Raw genomic sequence first — 25095 nt, forward strand, 5'->3', positions numbered from 1 at the left:
ACTGTAATTTATGCCCAGGGAAAATAATTCGCCTAGTGAATTAAGGAATATGCTTTGCCTTTCTTTCAAAGAAAACCTTAGAACACCTAATAATGTAGGCTCAAATATTAAGAATCCTTTGCCCTTTTTCTTGTAGTTGTTCTTATTTTCAGATACTATGCATTATGGAGGGAGAAAGGAAGATGCATGTATATAACATTCTTGAAGTGATAACACTATACAGACATGGAGATGAGACCAGTGGTACCCAGGGGTTAGGTGAGGGGAGAGGGAAGTGGTTGTGGTATGAGGGATCCTACACACACACACACACACATATGTAAAAATTGGTGAAATCTGCATAAGGTATGCAGATTATATTTATATCAATTCCTGGTTGTGATACTGGACTGTAGTTTCATAAAATGCTACCACTGGGGGAAACTGGGTGAAGAGTCCAACAGGATCTCTCTCTATTATTTCTTATGACTGCATGTGACTCTGCAATTATCTCAAAATAAAAAGTTATTTTAAAAATGTAGGGTGAACACCAGATGTTTATTTAGGAAGCTTTAGAATATTGCAAAGAAAGAGCTTTCAACAAATTTCATGCACTAATCCATTGGTTTAATTTAAGAACTAGTCCTCATCAAAGAGTAAAATAGACTTTGAGGCTTATAAGCCAAAAAATTAGAAAATGTGCATTTTTCATAGAAAAGGCATCTGTAATCTCAAACTGTGACCTAACTGTAAATGTACTTCGACATTCACCATTTTCTAACCAGGACATAGGAAATAAATGTATAGTATTAAAAGGAAGCAAGTCACATATACTAAGTAAATATAAGCAATAAGAATTTCAGTTTTTCTGTATTTTGTAATAAAACAATGTTAATAATATGGTTTTTGGGGAAAAATACATCTTTGAAACCAGAAATCAAAGATGTTAAATTAATTTTAAAATAGAAATGTTTGGGGGTGCCTGGGTGGCTCAGTGGGTTAAGCCGCTGCCTTAGGCTCAGGTCGTGATCCCAGGGTCCTGGGATCGAGTCCCTCATCGGGCTCTCTGCTCAGCGGGGAGCCTGCTTCCCTCTCTCTCTCTCTGCCTCCCTCTCCATCTACTTGTGATTTCTCTCTGTCAAATAAATAAATAAAATCTTTTAAAAAAATAATAAAAAAAATATTGGGGGAAAGAACAGAAATTAAATTAGCCTAGAATCTCCTGTTTTTAAAAGAATTTTACCATATCATTCTGACAAATTTATGAGAAACGACCAAAGCAGAATGTACAGGTATGATTTTAAATGATCAACTATTTTTAAACATCACTATGATTCCCTTCCCCTTCCTTGATTAACGATCAATGGCCATGAACAAAGAATGGACTGCCCCAGCATTATCTGAAACTACTTAATCAGAGACTTAGAGAGGTATGAGCCCTTGGGCGGAATGATACGCAGATCCTTCTCCCGCAGGGCTACCGTACATTCAGTGTTCCGTGCAAGCTATTGTATCTCCGTTCCTCGAGAATCATGACACCTGCCAACTAGTACATAAGGGTGTGGAAGATTTCATGTAAGATGCTGTATCTAAGCTCCCACCACCCCATCAATTCCAGCAGTTCTTGCTCAAGGAAAACTCCCCCAGGGTACCAAAGTAAACCCCAAATTCTTACTGCTTTCCATTTTACCTCCAAACCCATGGGTGAACATTATCAGAACTCTGATGAACACCATCGCATACTTCACTAGAACATTTAAAAGTGAATTCCTGGGGCGCCTGGGTGGCTCAGTGGGTTAAAGCCTCTGCCTTCGGCTCAGGTCATGATCCCAGGGTCCTGGGATCGAGCCCCACATCAGGCTCTCTGCTCAGCGGGGAGCCTGCTTCCTCTTCTCCCCCTGCCTGCTTCTCTGCCTACTTGTGATCTCTGTCTGTCAAATAAATAAATAAAATATTTTAAAAAATAATAATAAAAAAAAAAGTGAATGCCTGACTCAGAGACATGGTAACTTTGTAAAAATAGTTTGTTTCATGGTGCTTTTATAAATGGATTAATTTGTGGTAGCAAACTACCTGCACACATAAGCAGTCCATAAAAACATCACAACCCATAAAAGAATGAAATAATAATGAGCTACATGTAGGATCGCATCCTAAAAATGTGTTTATTTCTATTTTGTTCCTTCCTTCTCCAGTGGAGAGAAAGCAGAACAAAGTGAGAAGTGAAGAGGCAGACAAACGAGGTGGGACCAAAAAAGGACAAAGCCACTCTGGGCCCAGCTGAACCAGAAAGATGCACATGTAATCTCAAAGTCAGTATCAGCAAACTGAGAAAATCTACGGGAAACAAGAGCTCTTGGACACTGACAGTCAAGGGTTATGCACATGAAAACAAGTCAAGCAATATGGGTCATAAATTGCTGAAAAGCCTACATATCAGTTAGCCAACCTTGGTGTAATCAGACTTTGAGGGAGGGCCTCAAGCCGGCAATGGCAGGAACTCAGATGTGTCAGAACAGAGGTTGTGAGATGGATAGATCCATTTTGAGGAAAGTGCAGGACAGGAGCTTCAAAACTCCAGTTCGGAGTTAACAGGGATTAGTACTTAGTAGCTAATATGATACAATGACCGAAATACGGTAGTATCACTCTTTTACATGTAATGAATATATTCCAAATGTAATACAAATAAACTAAGAAGCTATCTATATTTTTGGGTAAGAGATTTCACATTTTTATTAACTAAAGTGACTTTGGTCTACATTCTAGAGTCCAAGAACTATAGATTCTACAGCTAATAACTATGAAACAGAAAGTAGCCAGAAAGAAAAACCAACAAAGATCCTTGAAGAATGCATAATTAATAAATTAGAATGTTAGGACAGCAAATCTAACTCAGCAGTGACCCAAATTTCAAAAGCCTACATGGCTTTTCACAAACTTCATTTATTATTTACTATTTATGTAATGTGCTTTAAGCAGAATAATCTTAAATATGTTTCTTGATTCTGCCATGTCACCCTCCCTAAGTTTGTTTATCTAGACATATAAATGAATTATTTTTTTTCTATACTCTTCATGTTCACCTCAGAATATCTAGAACCACTCCTGGAAATAGTAATTGCCCACTCAATAACTCAGGAAAATATAAAGTACCATGCAATTTATTAATGTTTATCTCCATTTCATCTTATAGTCTAACGATGCAGAAGCTCTGAAGATATAAGTGTTTAAACCACTTGATTCCACTCCATCTTAAAGGTCTGTGGTTCTTTCTGTACAATTTTAATTTGGTTTTCTTCACTTTACATATAGATCTTAAAAATTCACTTTGCCCATTTCCTGGATATACTCAATGGCAACAGAACCATTACAGCCATTTTTATATAGCAACATTCTTAAACAAGAATCGTATGGTAATCCCACTCATGGTCAAATGCATCAGCGCATCTCCAGGAAAGTTCTTCCGTGCAGTAATGAACCATTTTTCTTTAGGAATGAATTTTCACTCTGTTGAGTAAATGTCTGCTCATATGCAAGCATCTCTCACCCCGAGTCAGTCAACTATGCCATAACCTTCTTTTTGCTCATTTTTGAAGTCTACAAGCCCTTACATATATATGATTACAGAAAAGCATTTATGTAGTTATTGATTATCACACACCTGTATGCTTGGAATAACAAACACCTTCCACCTTAGTAAGGAAATATAACTCTTCCTATAGTGAACTTGACCATACTCCGAGCAACCCCCTAGGCTCTTGTTTAGCATGTGCAATGGACTCACTCGCACGTGCCCAAAGTGACTCCAGTTCGAAGTTCTTTATTAGAAATTGTTTGTAATAGTAAAATATTGGCCAAGACTCAAATGTTCTTCAACAGGGGATTAGTGGCATATGCATACAGTGGAATACTATAAGCAATTTAAAAATGAAGAACCTTTTTTTAACTGAAATAATCTCCTAGATATTGTTAGGCAAAAAGAAAAAAAAATTAAGGAGCAGGCCTGTAGTATACTACTGCTTGTGTAAAATGGGTGAAATTTTATTTGTATGTAATGTACTGCATGAGTATTATATATGCATATTTTTATATATTTAATTTACAGTTACACATACATACAGAACATCTCTGAAAGGACTCTCATTTTAGGGAAATGAATATCAGGAGAACTGGGTCAAAAAGAAAACTTTTTCACTGTATACTCTTCTATTTTTAAATTATACCATGTATAAGTATAATCTAGTCAAAAAATAATTGAACTTTAAACCAAAAGAATATATACTGTGATAGTTACATGCAGAGGCTCTGTGGATAGGAAGAGCTGGGCTTGCGTCTAAGCTCTGCCATTTACCGGTGTGTGACCTTAGGCAAGTTCTCTAACCCCAGTTTGCTCATCTATAAAATGGGAGCACTGATAGTTAACCGTGGAAATTCAATCAAGCATATAAATCACTGAGCACAGCTCCTGGAAATTATTATTAAGTAATACTCTCTTTCAAATAGTACTGTGGACCAAAGTTATAGTTATTACCAATCTCTTTTTCTCTTTCTTATTTTCAGTGGGCAAATTTTGATAGCTCCTCTTTCAAAAAAATATGACATTCCATCATTTTGGTCCACTTTATAGTCACCAGAGATAGGTCCAAACCCCAAAGAATCAGCTCAAGTTTGAATTTCATGAGGAAGACAATCAGGAGCCATTGCACATTTGCCACTATCTATAGCCTTATGTACATAATCTCTACAAAATACCAAGTGCCACTAATTCATGTTTATACTCTTACTTTAACATTTATAAAGTATGTTCAAACACTTGAGTTCAATTCCTGAAATTAGAATCTCAGGAACAGAAGGTCCATTCAAGGACATTCTAATTTTCAACAACTATGAGGACCAGCAGAGCAGACATGTTTTTTTTTTTTTTAAGATTTTATTTATTTATTTGACAGAGAGAGAGATCATAGTAGGCAGAGAGGCAAGCAGAGAGAGAGGGGGAAACAGGCTCCCTGCTGAGCAGAAAGCCTGATGCGAGGCTCGATCCAAGGACCCTGAGATCATGATGTGAGTCGAAGGCAGAGGTTTAACCCACTGAGCCACTCAGGCACCCCAGACATGTTTATTCTTCTGTAAATGAACATTTTATATTGAAGGGCAACCTGTTAATATGAATTTAAATGATTTTAAAATAATCAAATAAATAAATGAAATGAAAGCCAAAGAGGAGCCTAGAATTCAGATCTTCTCATTTCACCCACATTCTTACCAGGAAGTGTCCACTGTTACCAGGAGGTCATCAAGTATACTGTGCTTCCCTCACCCAGAAGGCTCCTACCTATTGAACCCAAGACCTGGTTCACAGAAGCAGTTCCAGATCTGGTAGCCATAGCTCACTCGCTCTCTCGCTCTCTCTGAACCCCAGCTACTGTAAAAGCAACCAACCAGACACGTACAGCTGTCCCCTGAGCATATGACCTGAGCAAGGATGACCCATAAGCACCTCAAATCCAACCTGTTTATAATAACAGCAATAATCACCTCGCCTTCCTCCTCTTCCACCCTCCACCCATGCCTGGACTTGCTCTTCTGCTTCTGCAGCTTCCTGTTTCTGTGAGTGGTCCCAAGGTCACCCAAGAAGCCAAACCACAATCTAAGAGTCATTCTACTCTCCTCCTTCTCTCTAAATCCAAAAATCTTGTTTCTACCTCCAACTTTCTTTGGAATTAATCTGCTTCTCTTCAGAATAGATACAGAATAGCAGTGAGTTGGAGAGGAGGGTTTCATGTCCTGTCCCCCAAAATTTCAGGAATGGGGAACAGTGATTAAGAGAACTGACCCTGGCCCCAAACTGGCAGCGTTCAAATCCAAGCTTAGCCATTAGCTCTCTGACGTTAGGCATATTACTTCATATTACATCTCACTTTTATCATCTGTCTAAATGATATAAAACTAATAGTTATCTCATAGGATTGCTGTAAAGTAGAAATCAATTAATAATGTAAAGTGCTTAAAATAATGTCTGGTACACTTTAAAATACGTGCTACTATTTTTAACAGTAACATCATTTTTTAAATGTCATACAATATTTGTTCTAAAACAGTTTAAAATCCAGAAGTTTTTCCAAACAAGCAAAGGGAAAAAAATAAGAGGGGCAAGCCAAGAAACAGACTCTTAAAAACACAGAACAAACTAGAATGGTTACTAGAATGGAGTGGGGGCGCGGGAGAAACAGGTGATGGGGATGGAGGTGGGTACTTGTGACGATCAGCGGGGGTCCTGTGGAAGTGCTGAGTCACTATATTGTACACCTGAAACTAATATAACACAGTATGTTAACGAACTGGAATTTAAATAAAAACTTGAAAAGATACATTTAAGAAATCCAGAAGTTTTTCATCAAGACAGAAAATCAAAGCACAGTCCGATGTCCAATTAAGCTGAGCCTCCATCTCCCTTAAAGTCTTGGTCATGTAATGCCTGTGCCATTTCGCCTCTGCCGCTCCAGTATCTCCTACTTGAATTACTATCTGAGCCTCCAATTCACTGACCTCTTCATCTCGAGCTCTCTCCAGTATATTCACCAAACTGCAACCAAAATGATTTATCTAAAACACATATCGAGTTAGGCCATCTCCCTACTCAAACCCCATCTATCACTCCCCCCACCTTGAATTAAAGTCAGTTCCTTAATGTGGTTCAGCAAAGCCAGCATGGTAGGTCTGATATGGTCTCTAGCCTCATTCTTCTCCACTCCCTCCCCCCCCCCCACCTTGTGCTCTAGACGCCTGTCAGCGTTCTTGCAACCCCTCTAGCTCTCAGGTGCACCCAGACTCTCACATGTTATTTCCTCTGCTCGAAACACTGTGCCCTATCACTCTACCTTTCACCTGGATGGTTTCTACCCATCCTTAAGTCTTTTTTTTTTTTTTTAAGATTTTATTTATTTATTTGACAGACAGAGATCACAAGTAGGCAGAAAGGCAGGCAGAGAGAGAGAGGAGGAAGCAGGCTCCCTGCTGAGCAGAGAGCCCGATGTGGGGCTTGATTCCAGGATTCTGGGATCATGACCTGAGCTGAAGGCAGAGGCTTTAACCCACTGAGCCACCCAGGCACCCCTCTACCCATCCTTAAGTCTTAATGTAGTTGCCACTTCATTCAAAAACACATCTCCAGGCCCCTAAGTCTGGATTAGGTGCCTTTTGTATGAATCAGCCCCATGTACTTCATAGCACCTTTCCAGCTGCCCACATACCTGCCTATATTCCCCCATCAGGCTGTCAATGCTATGAAGGAACAGACCCCATCTCTTCTCTTACCCCAGTGCTCACCCCAATGTCTGCCACAGAGTAGGGCTTTATCAAATATCTGTTAAATAAATTACTTAATGTCACCAGTAGGTCTTCATAAGATTTCAGAATATTTTACAAACATTAAGTGTAAGTATTATTTAAAACCAAAGTAAACTAAGTAATTAATAATAAGTATAGAAGTTAAAAGTCTTAAGAAGATACTCAATATGGCACAGAATCTAATCATGATGACTGTCCAGTAACCTGGTCAGGATCCTTAAGAAGTCACAAAACGGGCTTCTCTGAGTAAGAGGTAGAAAAAGTTTCCAGTAATACAGAAGTAAATCATGAGCAGTAATATTTATCCCTCTAAGCTTCTGGAAACAAAAGAAAAATCTATTGTAGGAGATGTTTTAAGGACATAAAATAAAATACATGCTTCAATCTTCTGGCCAACTGTAAGGTCCACCACACTGAGCTGAAAAATATCTCAAATCATGCCTCAAATTAATGCAGATTAAACAACACTGATTACACCAAAAAACTAATAAATATTCAATCATATTCCTACCTTACCAGTCAATGTTCATTTCTCTTATTCTCCCCGCCCCATACACAAAGCTTAAGCCTCTCTGTCCTCCATACCCTGCAGCACTGTATCCTTGGTTCTCATGCTGTACTATTTTGGCCACACTCCATCATATTACTCACCCACGTCTCCACCACCAGACCGCTCTTGAAGACAGTGGTCCTATCATTAATTCACCACTGTAGCCTGCAGGCTCTCACAGTGCACTTAGTAGGTATCCGGTGTTTGGGAAAGAGAGAGAAAGAGGGAGGAAGGGAAAGAAAGGGAAAGAGCAATCTACTCACACAAGTAAGCCCAAAGGTAGCGGCGGAAGTGGAGGAGAAGCCCCACAGTCGTAAGGAAAAGAGGGCTGAAGGAGGCGAAATTGTTGAGCATTAGCATTCAGACAATTTGGCGCACTTTTTAAAAGTTATTAATGGGGATTTTTAATAACAGCAACAATGACTCCATCTCATCCCACTGGCACACTACAAATAAGTTTATGAAGTAAGGACCTCAATAGAGAGTTTTCTTTTCTTTTCTTTTCTTTTCTTTTCTTTTCTTTTAAGATTTTATTTATTTGAGACAGAGAGAGAGGACAAGCAGGCGGAGGGGCAGAGGAAGAAGGAAATACAGGCTCCTGGCCAGGCAGGGAGCCTGAGGCAGGGCTCGATCTCAGGACCCTGAGATCAGGACCCAAGCCGTTCTTTATACATCCTGTGTAGAAGCAGCGATAAAAGAGGGGGGCAGGCCAAAAAGGGAAGGAGAAAAGAATAAAGCTGCTCGACGCCCCAGCTTCGTTTCTAAAGGTCACAGTGATTCGAATACTTCGAAAATGGTTGTCCGTGGCCAATATTATCAATAATATTTTGAGAAAGACGCATGAGGATATTTTTTGCTATTAATTGCTATTAAGGAGAGAAAAAAAAAGAAGTTGGCTATTTTCAACAGAAATTCATTATATTTTCACTTAGCAATGTGACTCTAAAATGTTCAAACATAAAGGGATAAATTCATTTGCTCACTATTTATAACAAATACCCAAATAATTAAAAAATCATGATTTTGACATTAAATATCACTATTTACATTGCGCAGCATTCAGGCTGAAGTTAGGAGAAGAACATACCCTCTAGAAGATTTAGATTAGCAGAGTCAGAAGATCTGTTCATTCTCTAAAACTGCTGAGGCTTTACCTTGTTCACCAGTGAACTGAAGGGTATGTCCCCATATTCTCTAAAACCAATGGCCTGGGATGCATAGGAGTTCACGGAAGAGAGAGGTATTTGTACATAATCATATGCTCTGGGCTCTTTAAATGAAAAGTATTAAAGAATTCTAAAAGTCCTATAAAATGTAAATCTTTCTCAGTGGGGAAATTCTCCCATTATGGTGACTTCCTTTTTCACAATACCACATCAAAAGCTTTAATAGCACCCACACTGAGCTTAAGTTCACGCAGAAAACAGACTTCTCTAATGTCTTACCACTTCAGAAGAAAGTCGAGTCTGAAAGAAAACCATCTGTCCCTGGAGAATCAGCCCATTCCAAAGAGAAGATTTGTATCTTCTCTTAGTTTATTAATTTATTGGCATGATAACTTGCATCACTTTAAGGGCATTTCATCTACAATGAGCAAACTGTTTGAAAGCTAAATGCACTAAATCTTCTTTCATGGGACCCCTAAGTGTTTTTTGAACTCTTAGTGGTTTGCACTTAATGCTTTATTTTAAAATCAGATTTAATCATTTCATAAAACCAGTACTTCTTAAGGAAAATGGATTTCATTTTACCTCTTTATCTATTACCCCAGGTCAGAATTGTAATGAATTGTGATGCCCTTTGAAACCACTAATACTGCACTCAACAATCCAATTAATAAGTGAGTCTAAAAACACAATTTTCCAAAATGACTATAGTATTCTCACTTCCTATTCTTAACTTTCTAGGACACTAATTAAATGTCTATACATTTTATTTATAGATCTTTCTCAAATAATTTCACAATAAAACCACCAATTTTTAATTCCTACTCCCACAAAGGCTCTTCACTGGCTCTATTTTGAAAATTTAACAGAGCCATTTTCTTTAAAATCAATTTGATAAATAAATGTCAAAATAAAAAAAAAGTCTTCTTAGGAGATTCAGAGGTCTTTAAAACACATGATATTTTATAAGAACAGAGGACAAAACCATGAAAGTATAATAACCCTCCATTATACAAAACAGATATATATGTGTAAGTATATATGTGCACATAGTATATATCCAATTTGTGAATCATCTACAAAAAGATTTCATGTCAGGCAGTTTTCATCCACCACATCATAGCCTTCTGGGTTATGGTTATGGTGTAACTCACTAAAGCAAAACCTAGAATGGAGAAGTAGCCACATTATAGTATCAGGAGTGGGGAGGCAACCACAGAAACCAGGAATTGGAAAGAACACCAAAAGACATCAAGTACATAGGATTTTTTTTCCATGGGAGAGCTGATGTGTACTGACATAGACACTATTAAAAGTTTTCCAACAATAGGGAACCCATTTTTTACTTTCCCCAAAAGCTCATTTCACTGGACACCCATGATGGAACATTTCTCTTCATATTGAGCCAAAATGGTTTCCCTCTACATATTCCTACAAGTCATGCCTGGTCTGTCCTTCCTGCAGAAATGCCTTCTCTCTCTTTAAAGGATCTCAGTCTTCTAGATATGAAGAAAAAGAGTATGTGCCCCCTTGACCATGTTTCCTAGAGACAAACCATCTTTTCCATATCTCCAATATCCTCAGCCATCCTTCGTATCATGTAAAGACACTTCACCATCCCAGACCCTTCACCTTCCTATGGGTGAAAAATGGCATCTAGAACTAAAAACCATACTCAACAAATTATTATTAACATTTACTCACTAGGAAACACATTTTGGGAAGAATCAACCCCAAGAACCCTCTAATTTCTCGGGAGCAAGTCTTGACATATACTATAGAAATGGCTAGAACAGAAAATATAAATCAAAGCCCTCCAAAGATAGTGATGAGAAAAGTAGGGGGAGGGTAGTGAAAAAATACTGTTATCAAGCTTTTTGTTCTGAAAGAACTTAACTACCCTATATACAAGTCCACAATCTAAATTACCTGATGCACTGGTAATGTTAATGTAATATGGCCAATGCTTTCTAAATTCGCAATAAGCATAGGTATACAGAGAGTAGTCATAGCCTTTAAAATAAATTACTTTTAATCTCATCTAAAGAATCAAATGAAATCAAAACACTAGATGTAATTAAGACCGTCTAGTTTCCCTGGAGATTATACCAATCAGACGTGTTAAGCGTTCTAGGAATGAAACATTTGATACAATTAAGAAAATCCTATTGAAAAAAATTAGTCTGTAAAACAGAGATAATACGGGGCTAAGGACTGGCTTATTAATAACTCATTCAATTCTGGGTATAATAAATACAGCTATTACAACTTCAATTCACTAGTGGCAGAGCTCGAAATGCTAAAATGCTGCCACTCAATCTGCCTGAAGAATCCAGATCTAATCGACAGAGGCACTGCCTGCTACATTTATTAAATCGCAGAATTATTTTAGGTTTAAAAGAATTTAGATTAAAAAAAAAAAAAAAAACAAAGCTAGTAAGAGGTAGGGCCAGAATTCCAGACCAAAATCTGATACCTTGTCCACTATACTTACACAGCCCTTCAGATATTTGAAGATAGCTGTCATCCCCTCCCTGCTGCCTGCCCACCCCTACCCAATCTTCACAAGGCCAGTTTCCTCAACGATTTACACTGTAGGGAGGCCCTACATAAGTGACCTCTGGAAATTCAGACATGTTCTCTCATGTCAGAAAAGCCAGCTGAGACTGTGTCTTGAGGGGATAAGTGACTGGACATGAGGAGGATGGCTGCCACTCACAAGGCTGAGATTCCTGAGCTTTGAGGCCACTCCTCAATCCCTCAGTTACTCGGGATAAAGCAAAAGCAAGAGAGGCCCGAGAACCACAGCCCTGGAGCAGAGTCAGCCAGTGAGTGACTACGGGAGACAAGCAGGAGGGAAACTGCAGCTCTGGCGACATCAGAAGTGCCATCTGACCAGACCTCCAGTTCAGGGGTCTCCCCCATGTAGCTGGCCCTCCTCAGACACCCCTCTGACTACCAGGTCTCAGTCAATGGGGTGGGTCTCTCCCGTTACTGAGTCCTGGGGCAAACAGGAGATTGTCTCTTCCAGAGAAAGCAAACTGACACAGAGGGAGCTCCCCATGAGCTATATATAACCCCAAAGTCGATAGGCTCATAACCCACGCCGATATCAAAGTGGTCTGATGCTATAGGAAGAGAATCACCAAGGCAAAAGCCTAAAAGAGCAGATGCTTGGGGAAAAGGCCAAAGACAAAAGACAAAGAAAATATTTTTTTTAAGGTAGGCTTAGAATAAGAACAAAGCCAGGATAGATGTTAATTCTTAACTACAAATTGTTCTTCAGTTTTCTCCATCAAAACGGACTTTCAAATCTCAGCCCTGCTTAACGGGCTCTTTGTAAGCTGGGCCCTACTATCCTATATAGTTCCTGTCTCTGATTATTTCCCTGGGTGTCAGCTGCCTTAAAGAATCCTCTCTCCTATGTCCAGGCCATTGGGCCTGCTATCTTCCTGCCTCAGACTCTTTTCCCCTTTGGCTCAGCCTTCCCTGACCACCGACTCCCACCCCCAGGCCGACTGGGGTGTGCTCTCCTCCCACTCCCACAGCCCCCGTCCATGTGCCTCTAACAGCAACTCCCACAGGACATGATCATTTCTTGGTATACTTCCCTCCACGAGAGACCATGAGCTCTCAAAAAAGACAGCATCTCTGCATTCCAAGAATCTACGGTGATGTCTGGCTCATCATTTCCTAAATGGTGAATCAAATGAAAGAAGTAAGGATGAGTGAAGCATCAAGCTTGTGTCCTGTATGTCTGTCATCTCTCCTCCACTGACTTCTGACAGACACAGAGAGAACACTATCTGAAATACAGTAAGTGATCAACACTCACTGAATAAACCAAACACAAACAAACACAAAAGGAACTCTGACAGATTCAACAAAGTGTTATAGTCATAAATATGAAGGTCCAACCCTAAGATCCTATGGAGTTTTTTAAAAACTGTATTTGTACAGATTTATACAAATTTCCCAGAATATTTAGAAAAGGGAGAAGGAAGACTATCATTTACTTAGGGCTATAAATTTGTTAGGTACTTTACATATGATATTTTATTTGTTTTTCATAATTATCCTGAGAAACTGGGATTATAAACCCCATTTTATAGATAAAGAAACCCAAGTTCAAGACGTAGAACCAAAACTTGATCTCAGGTGAGCCTGACCCCAATCCTAAGCTTTTTCACAATACCACTTGAGTCTCTGGGGGGAACACAAAGCTATCTTCCTTATCCTTCTATTACAAGGAAAAGGAGCTCAGAAATCAGACAAGGCTCAATTAGGTCCTAATTCCAGAGAAAGGAGCCGTGACAAGGGAGGCACAGAGAAGTGAAAAACTCTTCCCTTGAGGATCACCCCATTTTCTTTGCGGAAAGGTTCACATAGCTTTTCTGTTCCTCCCATGGGGTTGGAAGGGAAATTCTAAAGAAGAGAGGAAGCAACTTCTCCTTGACTCTTCTCCCTTCCCCAGAAGGTCAGATGGGACTCAGGTTATGATTCAGAGAAAAGATGGCAAGGAGGCAGCCACATAGGTCCACTTAACTCACTTAGAGCCCTTAAGGTAGATTAGAGAGGGAAGCAGGCCTGAAGCTTCCAACTCCAACAAGCCAATTCACCAAGTTACAAGCCTACAAATGTCGAACTAAAGTCCTTGTTCCTAGCTAGGAATACAGATGTTCCTTTTCCTCAAATGTCCAATGTGTAGAATGGTGGCATCTAATTGAGATAAGGAGTCATCCAAATGGCTTCCCAAAACATGACTCACAAGTTGACTTGTCAGGTGTACAACAGTGTTGGGACAACTGGACATTCGCACACAAAAGAATGGATCTGGATACCTACCTCACACATATACAAAAATTAATTCAAAATGGATGAAAGGCATTGGTGGTATAGTGATGAACATAGCTGCCTTCCAAAATGGACGAAAAACCTAAATGTAAGAGCTAAAACTACAAAACTCTTAAAAGAAAACATAAAGGTAAATCTTTGTGACCTAAAAAGCTAAGCAATAGCTTTTTAGATATGACATCAAAAGTCAAGCAACCAAACTAAAAATAGATATACTGGACTTTATAAAATTAAAAACTTTGTGCCTCAAAGGCCACTACCGAGAAAGTAAAGAGACAATCTACATGTGATATTTATAAAACATTTGTCTGATAAGGGGCTAGTATCCAGAACATATAAAAACTCTTAGAACTCAACAATCTAAATAAAAAATAAGCAAAGGATTTAAATAAATATTTCTCCACAAATGATACATAAATGGCAACAAACACATAGAAAGATGTTCAATGTCATTGGTCATGAGGAAAATGCAAATCAAAACCATAATGAGGTATTTCTCCATACCTCCTGGGTGACTATAGTCAAAAAGACAGACAAATAAGCACTGGTGATGATATGGAGACCTGAGAACCCTTATACATTGTGGGTGGGAATGCAAAATGGTGCAACCACTTCGGGAAACACCTTGGTCCTCTTCAAAAAGTTAAACATAGAGTTACGGTATGATGCGCAATTTCACTTCCAGGTATATACTAAGGAGAAATGAAAACTATGTTCATACAAAAACTCACAGCAACTTTACTCATGATAGCCAAAAAAGGAAACAACCTAAATGGCCATCTACTGATGAATGTATAAATAAAATGTAGTATATCTATACGATGGAATTGTACTCAGTCATAAAAAAGGAATGAAAGCATGACTAGGTGGCTCAGGAGTTTAAGTGTTCTACTTGTAATATTGGCTCAGGTCATGATCTCAGGGTCATGGCATCCGGTCTACATCATGCTCTACATGGAGCATGGAGGCTGCTTGGGATGCTCTCTCTCCCTCTGCCCCTCCCTCCACACACTCGTGTGCTCTCTCTCATTTAAAAAAAAAAAAAAAAGGAATGAGGTACTGACTCGTACTACAACAGAAATGATTCTGAAAACCACTGTGTTAAGTGAAAGAAGCCGAATGCAAAAGGCCTCATATTGTATGATTTCACATATGCAACAGGCAAACCATAAAGAGAGAAAATAGGTTAGGGTTTCCCAGGTGCTAGGGGAGAGGAGAATGGGGGGTGACCGCTAATAGATGTGGGATTTCTCTTTTAAGGTGATGAAACATTCTGGAATTAGACAGTGGTGATGGCTGCAAACCAAGTGATTGTACACACTTAAAACGGGTGAATTTTATGACATGTTTATTATATCTCAATAAAAAAGTCACAACTATAAAAATGAGCTAAGTGTACACATTATAACATATGTACTGTCAAAGAGATATGACCGAAAAGCAATTAAGTTAACCTGAAAATCACTGCTGCACGTTGGTGTTTACTTTCATAGTAACAAATATGAAAAACATTGAATTTTATTGCCGTAAACTGAACACCAACATAAAGAAGGTTGGGAGGAAAAATTAATTTGATTTCCATGAAAAACATCCAACGATAAATATTTGCTCTCTTCCAGTATCTCAGTTGGTTGCAAGCTGAGCTCCCTAAAGCAGATAGAAGAGCCACTATGTTAGATCTGCCAACAGCAAACAGGCTTGAAAGAATTCAGGTCTAAGATCCTGAGCCTGGGATGCACTGCCTTTGGTAAGTGGTAAACAGATTCTCTCCCCGTGAGCTGTTGCTGCAGATGAACATTCCACAGTGGTAACAACAACGTAACAGAGAAGCGCCTTCAATTACCAGCATCTCTACCTCAGAGACTAGATGAACACTTTCTCTAAGGCTTTTCTTAGATTCCTTAAATGAATATGTGTGAGTCCAAATGACCCATTTTTCCAAATAAGCACAGCTCATGTTAGGAATATTGAATCACAAGCAAGCTTTGTACACACACTATGTAAAAGTAAAAATACAATATAATATTCTAGAACTGTGCCTGGAATGTCACGCACACCCAATACATATGTGAATGAATGTTTATAATAGTAATGTTCAGCAAATAGTTTAGATCAAAAACTAAGGCAAATGGTAACAGTATTTCTAAATTAACTTATCTTCATCAACAGAAAGTTGTTTCTTTTTGCTTTATCTTAGTCATGTAATACCACATTCCCACTGATACTCAAACTGACATATCAAAGGTTATTAACAAAGATAATTAGTCCACTGTAAGTAGAAAAGGTATTTTGATTGATTATAAAAGTCACTGCTCCTCAACTATAAACTTTCCTGAAATAAAAGAACTTCAGGTGGGAAAAACTGCAGGAGTTTGTGAGATGATGAGTTTCTCTTATTTTATGATTTATTTTAGTTAATAAACTAAGGAAAGATATATCAGTGGGTTTAACAATAAGTTGTCTATTCCTCACATTTCTGGAACCCTAAGACACAGCTGAGCAAAACACAATTGCCTCACTAATCCATATCGAAGCTCAACAGAAAGGAAAATTCTTTCTGAAATACATCTTAAAACATACTAATTTACCAGCATCAAGAAGGTCAGCAATTAATTTTACATTACATTTTATTTTTTCTACAGCCTCTTCTAAAAACAGAGAAATTATTTCATTTATCAGTATCTACAACTGTGAGAACCTGAAATACTATACAGGATCATATACAGAGCAAAAGAAAGTTCAGGGCTCACATTTTGTCTTTTCAGGACACTTCTAAAAGTATCTAAGGATATGATCCTACAGGTTCACCCTGTGTGACCGACCCCGTCAGAAAAAGTCTTCCTTGGCTCGCCTGGAGCAGTGTAGCCTCTTTCTCAAGGACACATTAAGATGGCATGAGGATCTCCCTTTGTATCAGCATCTTTCATGTTTGGGTTGGAAATCACACTACTCAACTCACCTACTTCCATCAACTCTTCCTTGATAGGCTGATATCACAAACTAACATTTTTTAAGACAATACAGATAGTTCCTTGGTCTCTGCATGGAAAGGGATTTCTAAGCATACAAGAAATGAAACGAAAAGGAAAAGATGAATAGGTTAGCAACATAAAATTGTTTTAGTTTCCAAAATAAAAAACCGCCATCAGTTAAATGAAATGGCGATGATGGAGGGACATGCCCCCATAGGACAAGCAAGGGTTAATATCCTTACTCTATCAAGAGTCCACACAAATCGGTGTCTGGCCAAGACAGTACCCCCAGCCTTCCCCTCCTCAGCCTCACAAGAAATTGCGTGGTCCCTACGAAAAGGAGGTCACAGCTTCTCCCTGCAGGCTTTCAGAATCACTCTGCCTCCTTCTTCTGCCTTAGCCATTTGCCTCTTACCTCCTGCCCTTTTTCTTCCAAGTCCTGTTAGAATGAAGAAGAGTCAGATAAACACACAGTCGGCCTGGTTCTCATTTCAGAATTTCCCTGGGGACCTAGCCTCTGAGACACGGCTTTCCACATTGCTCTGTACCTTGTAGGCAAGTAACAACTCGCCCCAGGCTCCAGGGATACTTATCCAACGAATTCCAGCCAAAGCCCAGCATACTGATTCCTGCCTGGGCTAGGGGGAGGGTGGGTGTGTGTGTGTTGGAGGAACAGAAGTGAAACAAACAACCGATTTAAAAAACCTGAGACGTCCAGATAAAAGCCATCATAGAGTGTATGCAGGTCATTCACAGAAAAGAAATATCTGAGAGGCAACAACACCATTTTTTTAATGCTTAAAAACATCAATAATGAAAGATAGGAGTTAAAACAAGAAGGAGCTGTCTTTTTCTGTGTAATTAGCAAAGATTTTTAAAAATAATAATGCTAATGCAAGTGTCACAAATCTGATGGCAGAGTGACAAACTTTCAAAAGGTGGACATATGTTCCAAAAGCAGCCACAGGACCCTAATTGTATTTTTAGGAACTGATCTTCAGTCATCAAAAATCTCATCAAATGGTTTAAATATAAAGACTTTTTCTTTTCATTTTTGTACTAGAAATATAAATATCCAACAATAATTGTCATAAGTAAATAAATTATGGTTCATGCACAACATGGCTTATGATGAAACCAATAAAAATTATATAATAAGAGTTGACTCTTTGGGATGCTGGGTGATATAATAAGAGTTGACTCTTTGGAGTGCCTGGGTAGCTCAGTCAGTTAAGTGTCTGCCTTCGGCTCAGGTCATGATCCCAGTATCCAGGATCGAACCCCACATCAGGCTCCCTGCTCACCAGAGAGCCTGCTTCTCCCTCTCCCTCTGCCTGCCGCTATGCCTACTTGTGCTCTCTATCTCTCTGTCAAATAAATAAATAAAATCCTTTTTAAAATTAAAAAAAAAATAGATGACCCTGCTATATATCATTGACTAACGACCATTCACTGTTTTAAGCAGTTAACAAGTACAGTTGACCTTTGGACAGCACAGGTGTGAACTGCATGGGTCCACTTACATGTGGATTTTTTCCAATAAATACGGTAGAGTACTGTAAATGTATTTTCTCTCCTTATGATTCTATTGCTAACATTTTCTTTTCCCCAGATTGCTTTCTTGTAAGAATACACTATGTCATACATCAATGAATCAATTGCTTATGTTACTGTCAGACTTCTGGTCAACTGTAGGCTATTAGTAGTTGTTTAGGGGAGTCAAAAGCTGTACATGGATTTTCTACTGTGTGGGGGATCAGCACCCCTAAACCCCACATTGTTCAAGCGTCAACCTCTATTAACACAGTTACTTCATAACAACATAAATGGAATTTATGAGGTAGTAGGTGCTATGACCCTCTCCATGTTACAGTTGAGGAATCTGAAGCACAGGGAGGGTAAGTGATTGCCCCAAGCTTACGCTGGGACAGACTCACATTTCCATATCCGAAATCTTAAAATCCAGAAAGTGTTCACATCAATTTGTCCCAAACTCGTTTGTTGGCAAAACTTGACATGAAGCAATGCAAAACTCTGTAGAGCCTTTATCCCACTTAGAGTGACATCATCTCACTAAAGAAAAATCAATGTGTTTGATTTCGTGGTGCTGCCCCAGACTACTGCTCAGAAGGGATACAGTATATATGCCATGTTATCTTTCTATAATCAGAAACACTCTGAACTTTAAAAGAAAACTAGTCCCATGGGTTTCAGATAAGGGAATGTGGGGGAGCAGAAATTCAAATCTAAGCATCCATCTGCCTAGTTCTGCAGTCTGGGCCCCTAACCACTACGTGCTATTTCCAGAAACTAATGACATGGGAAATGTCTATAATTCAAGCATTCAAGTATTTATTAACTACATACCATGTACCAGTCACACAGACAAAATTGCAATTGTGACAAGCACAAGGGAAGAGAACTGGTGTCAGAAGAGACTAAACGCTAAGGGGATCTGGCCAGAGGGGTCAGAGGCAGTTTTCCTGTTTTGATCTAAGAAGTGAAGGATGAGCAGGAATTAACTAGACTAGAGAGAAGAGGGAAGAGCATTCCTGGCAGGGAGAAGAATACATGCAAATGCCCTTGGTTGGAGGGAAGATGATGACAAAAGACTGAAAAAGAGCCAATGTAATTCGAACCCAGAGAACCAGGGGCTGGAAAAGAGGAAGGTACTACAGGGACTTATAGGGAGGCTAACTAACAATTTGCCCCAGAACGGTGAGTCACAGCCCCCATGTAAATAGCAACACTGTCCTTCACTCTCAAAAGTATCTTGGTCTGGACATTGAAGTATCCAGTCACACAATTTGTAGGCCACATTAAGGAGCTGGATCTTTATCCTAAGAGCAATGAGAAGTCATGATGGATTTTAAGCAGGGAGCAATGGGGGAGAAGAGAGACAGCATAACCAAATTTTAATTTTTAAAAGATGACTCTGGCTGCAGTGCATATTAACAGGATAGGAGGAATATCTTCGGGCCGGTTAGGAGGCTACTACAGGAAACCTGGCAAGAGATAACTATAGCTTGGTCTAGGGCGACAGTTGTAGGGATAGAAATAAGTGGATAGATTTAAGATAGTTTTGAAGAAAAAATGAATAGGCTTTGATGATGATTTAGAGATGGAAGGAGAGGGAATGGCAGGTGTGAAGTATGAGTCCAAGATTTCTGGCTTGCAAACTAGATGGAGGATAGTGTGATTCACTGAGATAGAAACACTAGAGATCAGGATGCCTGGGTGGTTCAGTCGGTTAAGCATCTGTCTTCGGCTCGGGTCATGATGCCAGGGTCGTGGGATGGAGCCCCACAACGGGCTCCCCGCTCAAAGAGGGGCCTGCTTCTCCCTCTCCCTTGGCCTGCTGCTCCCTCTACCTGTGCTGTCAAGTAAATAAATAAAATCTTTTAAAAACACTAGAAATCTTTCATCCATTTTGGGTCTATTTTTGTGTATGGTGTAAGAATGTGGTCTAGTTTCATTCTTCTGCATGTGGCTATCAATTTTCCCAATACTATTTGTTTAAAAGACTGTCTTTTTTCCACTGGACATTCTTTCCTCCTTTGTCGAAGATTAGTTGACCATTAGGTTCAGGGTCCATTTCTGGGCTCTCTATTCTGTTCCATTGGTCTATGTGTCTGTTTTTGTGCCAATACCATACTGTCTTGATGATTACAGCCGTGTAATAGAGCTTGAAGTCCAGAATTGTGATGCCACCAGCTTTAGTTTTCTTTTCAACTTTCCTTTGGCTATTCAGTCTTTTCTGGTTCCATATGAGTTTTAGGATTATTTGTTGAAGGGTCAGTATCTAAAATCTATAAAGAATTTATCAAACTCAACACCCAAAGAATAATCCAGTCAGGAAATTGGCAAAAGACATGAACAGACATTTCTTGAAAGAAGACATACAAATTGCCAACAGCCACATGAAAAAAATGCTCAGCATCACTCAGCATCAGGGAAAAACAAATCAAAATCACAATGAGATGTGTCAGAATGGCTAAAATTAACAAGTCAGGAAATGACAGGTGTTGATGAGGATGCAGAGAAAGGGGAACCCTCCTGCAATGCTGGTGGGAATGCAAGCTGGTGCAGCCACTCTGGAAAACAGTATGGAGGTTCCTCAAAAAAGTTAAAACTAGAACTACCCTATGATCCAGCAATTGCACTACTGGGTATTTACCCAAAAGATACAAATGCAGTGATCTGTAGGGGCACTTGCACTCCAATGTTTATAGAAGCGATGTCCACAGTAGCCAGACTATGGAAAGAGCCCAGGTGTCCACCCACAGTTGAATGAATAAGAAAGATGTGGTATATATCACAATGGAATACTATTTAGCTATCAAAAAAATGAAATGTTGCCATTTGCAATGATGTGGATAGAAATATAAGCTATTACGCTACACAAAATAAGTCAATCGGAGAAAGACAATTATCACATGATTTCACACATAGGTGAAATTTAACAAACAAAACAGAGGAGCATAGAAGAATGGAGGAAAAAATAAAACAAGATGAAATCAGAGAGGGAAACAAACCACAAGAGATTCTTAACCACAGGAAATAAACTGAGGGTTGCTGGAGGAGAGGGGAGGTAGGGGATGGGGTCACTGGGTGATGGGCATTAAGGAGGGCACCTGATGTCATGAGCACAGGGTATTATATAAGATTGATGAATCACTGAAATCTACCTCTGAAACTAATAATACACGCACTGTATGTTAGGTCCATTATTAAACGAAACGAGACTGAGACAAGTGAAAGTTAATTAAAGCTTTATTCTATGCTAAGCATTAGAAGTAAACAAGGTTGAAGTTATGCAAAGCTTTAAACTATGCCAAGCATTAGAAATCAGACTGACCAGGCCCGCTCCGAGGAGAGCGACCCTTCCCAGCCTTACAGACTAATTTTTTTAGAGCAAAAACCTGGCCACATATAGGTAGCCAATGAGATTGTAACATTGTATAGTCATAACTGAATTACAATTTACCCTTTAGTAGCTGTTTGACCTAACCTATTACTCTGGTCAGAATTGGTGCTCAAGGTTGGCGCCCAGACGGCAGGGTTTACATTCTTTGGTGGTTAGGGAAAAGTATGTGTGTGTTTTACTGATTGGATGTCTCCACCTGGTCCGACTCGTCCTTGTATTCTGGGCTCTGCTATCAGGAACTGGCCGATCTGGTCTTGTATTCTGGGCTCTCTTATTAGGAACTGGCTGACCATATTTTCCTGGCTTCCCAAACTTGCTTCTAAGTAAGTTTCGGGGGAGGGGGCAGTGCCGGTTTAAGTTTTACTGCACAAACAATAAAATGGCTTTTAACCAAGATGGAGTCACTCTGGCTAAATAGGCCCTTACACTGTATGTTAATTAATTGAATGTAAATAAATTATTTTAAAAAGGACCAACTTTTTTTTGTAACCTCATTGCCAACTGTAACCTCAGTGCCAAACGTGTAATAGACCCTAAATAAACGTTGTTAAATGAAAGAACAAACCAAAAACCTCTAGAGCTTTTCAGGGGCTAAAAATTTAAAGGTGAAACAGCTGCTTACTGGTTGTAACTTGGAGCCACGGGCCTGGAGGAGTGCATAAAGCAAGGGAGAAGTTTAGGCTCAAAACCCGTTGGTGTTTCTTTCCATTCACAGAGACCTCCCCTGATGTACGACCACCCTGGTTTCCGGTTGGATATTGGAGCTGTTTGGTGGTCAAACAAAAAAGAAGGTCTGTCTTAGCTAGTGCTGTGGGACGAGGATGAAACCACTCGTAGCATGCAAATATCCCTACGACTCTCCACTCTCAAGTGCTTTACATTCACGGTTCACAAAGCAGTTTGACACACAGGCTCCATCAAGCCCACAACTTCGTCAGAAATGACCGTCTGCATTGCCGGATGAGGAAAGAGAGAAGAGCGCTGAAGTTACCTGTCCACCTAGACATTAAGGGGCTGCTCTTAGGCCATACTAGCTCCTCAGATTGCATCCACTCTGTGCAAGGGACCAGACCAAGTGCTGTAAGTAGTACCATATAGTGAGGCCCTACTAGGAGCCAGGAGCTAGGACGTTAAAATAGAGAGACACTTGTAAGGACGTGTTCCTTTTCCCAAATCACACTTACCCTACAGTCAGTTCGCTTTAAACTTCCAAAAAGGGGCAGGTCCCAGGATGGGTGAGGTGAGAAGGTGGAGCTGAACGGGGCCGACTGGGACCACCCCAAACCTCGGACCCCGGACCCCGGGAGAAATGGGGTCCCAACGGCTGGGCCCGGGGAGACACTGGGAGGGGAGGCGGGCCCGCCCGCAGCGGGAGGCCCTGCGGCCGGTTTGCCGGCGCGTTGCCACGGCAACAGCCGGGACCTAGGGGCGCGGCGACGCAGGGGGCCACTCACCCGGCCCGGCCGGCGGGCAGGCAGGCGGCAGAGCTGCGCCCACACTCGGCGCTAGGGCGCGGGGCGGGGGGGGGAGGGGAGTCGGAGGGCCGGGGCGGGGGTTGGTCGCCGAGCGCGGAATTCCGCCCTTGGAGAAACTTCGCTGCGGGCGGGGCGGCGGCGGCGGGGGAGTGGGACCGCGGCCGCGCGGGGACAGAGAGCGGCGGCTGCGGCCAAGCCCCTCCGCACGGCAGCCGGGCTGGGCGGTGGTGGGGAGGCGCCTGCGAGCCCTGGGAGCGGTCCTCTGAGGGACCGGCCAGGGAACCCTGGCTCGGGGACAGAGAAGTGGCCACATGTCACACGAAATGACAGCTTGCTAACAGGGCCATCCCAGTACCGAGGTGAGGCCCAGCGGCTATGCCCAGGCGGAGCTAGCCGCGAAAGATGGGGAGATGACCCCGCTGTCTCGGAGGCCAGGCGCAAGGGCGGAAGCGCTCCTCACCGACCCGAGGACAATTCCCAGAAATAAGTTTCAGCCACAAACCTCTTCAGAACCGTCTGAATGCAGGCCCCCTGCCTAGGTGGCTAGAAGTACGGGCTCCCGCTATACGCTAATGTTCTTCTTGACCTGCATTGGGAATGGCTCCTGAGGGCGTAGGTCCTGCTCTCTAACCGTGGAGAAGAAATGTAACCTCTTACTACTGGCCTAATTATTTCAGGCAGATATCCTGTAAAATTTATTTGATTAATAGCCAATAACTTTGTACAGCAGTTCCCTTCATTTTATTGCTTAGAGGTAGGGCTTGCCTTTGGCAACGGGTTCAAGCTGTCAGGCTCTTAGAAAACTCAACATGGCCGGGGTGGGTAACTGTAACTTCAGTTCTGCAAATTTAGCAAGCACAAATAATCCCCACCGTATCCTGAACTGTAGAACTCTGGGGCCTTGTTTTAGAAAAATACAAAACTATTACTTAACAAGGGTCTGGAATAGCCTGCAGGAATTTTCTCTTTTCCCCCTCCCCCTCAGCACTGCCCCATCCCTGCTTGAGTAATGGCACAAAGACCAACAAACGGAGATGAACTTGACCATCTGTTTCATTGAACTGTGACGTGTACAGATTTATTTCTTTAATCAGCAGCAGTGAAGCCTTGCATTCCAGATCCTTACCAAGAAATAAATTTGTAATGTTTACTTCCTAATAGCTATGAAAATCTGGTTGAGAGAAACTGCAGTTAGGGAGAATTATTTGAAAGGTATGCAGATGACCCCTCCTCTATGTCCTCTCTGGATTTAGTGAGTCCCAAACCTGACTACATATCAGAGACATCTGGGGAGTTCTTTTGCTTTTCTTTATCTTGTATTTAAATTCAGGTTCACAGGTTACACTTACAGGAAATCTGATTCAATAGATCTTATGAAATCATTTTCAAGAGGTCTTAAATGAGCATGATATAAAGCCAGATTGGAAACCCCTGGACTATATTTTAGCTTGAATTAAGCCAGACAAAGACCACTTTATTATCACCCTTGCAACATAGCCTGTACCGAGTCATGCTTTATCCTTATGCCATCTGCCTATATTAAGAAATGCTGTTAAAAAAAATAATCATGACATTATTTTATAGCTCTATAACAGAATTCTACCAGACTGCACATCCCAGAGTTTCTCAAGCTTTTTAGACCATAATCCACCCTAAGAAATACATTTTATGTTATCACGCAATACATGTATACCTATACCTTTAATAACTGAAAAAAGTTTTATAAAATATCCATACCACATGCTATGCACCCTGAGATTTTTATTCCTTTTTCATGTTTAAACCCGTTAAACAGTTTCTTGACCCTCCTACAAGAGTGTAT

The 25095-nt window shown here is 40.4% G+C and overlaps 1 protein-coding gene across 8 annotated transcripts in view; it reads right to left on the reverse strand.

Moving 5' to 3' along the window:
- The window catches only part of STK33 (serine/threonine kinase 33), a 155506-nt gene extending 132190 nt beyond the window's left edge, over nt 1-23316 (reverse strand). For 2 of the 8 annotated variants that reach the window (XM_082683114.1, XM_082683109.1), the window contains exon 1: nt 22983-23226. The gene's annotated coding sequence lies outside the window, so the exon portion shown is untranslated. The other 6 variants (XM_082683115.1, XM_082683110.1, XM_082683112.1 and 3 more) reach the window with 5 other exon arrangements.
- Nucleotides 23317-25095: the final 1779 nt, after the last annotated feature.

The sequence above is a fragment of the Mustela nivalis genome (genome assembly GCF_964662115.1).
Source record: "Mustela nivalis genome assembly, chromosome: 9".
Lineage (NCBI taxonomy): Eukaryota > Metazoa > Chordata > Mammalia > Carnivora > Mustelidae > Mustela > Mustela nivalis.